This window comes from Citrus sinensis, chromosome 2 (genome assembly GCF_022201045.2).
Source record: "Citrus sinensis cultivar Valencia sweet orange chromosome 2, DVS_A1.0, whole genome shotgun sequence".
Lineage (NCBI taxonomy): Eukaryota > Viridiplantae > Streptophyta > Magnoliopsida > Sapindales > Rutaceae > Citrus > Citrus sinensis.
Window position 1 is genome coordinate 14,656,389 of NC_068557.1, and position 977 is coordinate 14,657,365.

General features: G+C 34.9%; 1 non-coding gene across 1 annotated transcript; it reads right to left on the reverse strand.

Moving 5' to 3' along the window:
* Positions 1-460: 460 nt before the first annotated feature.
* LOC112495854 (small nucleolar RNA R71) lies at positions 461-564 on the reverse strand. Its single transcript, XR_003062230.1, has one exon. It is a non-coding gene; the product is annotated as a small nucleolar RNA R71 (small nucleolar RNA).
* Between the last annotated feature and the right edge of the window lie 413 nt (positions 565-977).

Sequence of the window (977 nt, forward strand, 5' to 3'; positions counted from 1 at the left end):
TTTTTTAGTGTGTTTTCATAGTAAGATTATAATAGTGTGATAAGGTTAGTACCGTAATTTCTCCTTCTTCTTTATTTTTATTTGTTTTGTTCTTTTTTTTGTGTTCTTTGCATGCATGGTCGAAGGTCATTATTACCTAATCTTGAGCCTATAGACCTTGAACTCGAAAAAACATTGCGCACAAAGAAACACGCTGCAATTAAAAGTAAAATTGAAATGAATTTGCAAAAACAACAACAAGCATCACAGGAGAGGCCATTTAAGGACTATTTCAATCCCTTAGCTAATTTGAACACATCATATATAAGATATACAAATGTAGCTGCTAGGAGTTTTGAGTTAAAACCTAGTGTACAAAATTATCTCCCAACATACATTGGTTGCTAATAGCATTACATCATGGGAACAAATGGTAACAAAATTTCCAAATAAATACTTCCCAGTGCATAAAACCAATACTATTCACAGAAAAATTTCAGAGTTTACCCAAAGAAAAGACGAGTAGTTTTTTGAAACATGTGAGCGATTCAATAGGCTACTTTTAAAGTGTCCACGTCATGGGTATGAAAAATGACACCAATGCCAATACTTTTTGGAGGGATTATTGCCGCATATGTAAGAATGGCTAATGGCAACAAGTGGAGGAGAGCTAATATCAAAAAGTGCATCAGAGATTTGGGATTTCTTCCAGCGACAAGTAGATAATTCCCAACAACGACATCTATCACTCAAGAACACTAAAAGAATTAAGGGAGTGAATGAGATTCCAATTGTCGAGTCAAGTTCAGAAATTAAAGAAGTCAAAGAAATGGTTGAAGGTCTTTCCTAACAAATAGCATCGTTAATGACTGCTAATTCAATAGAGCCACATGACCATGACTCATACTTAGATCAAGCTAATGCCATAGGTGTAATGAGAAAACCATCAAATTACAACCCATACTCCAACACATATAACCCTGGATGGAGAGACCACC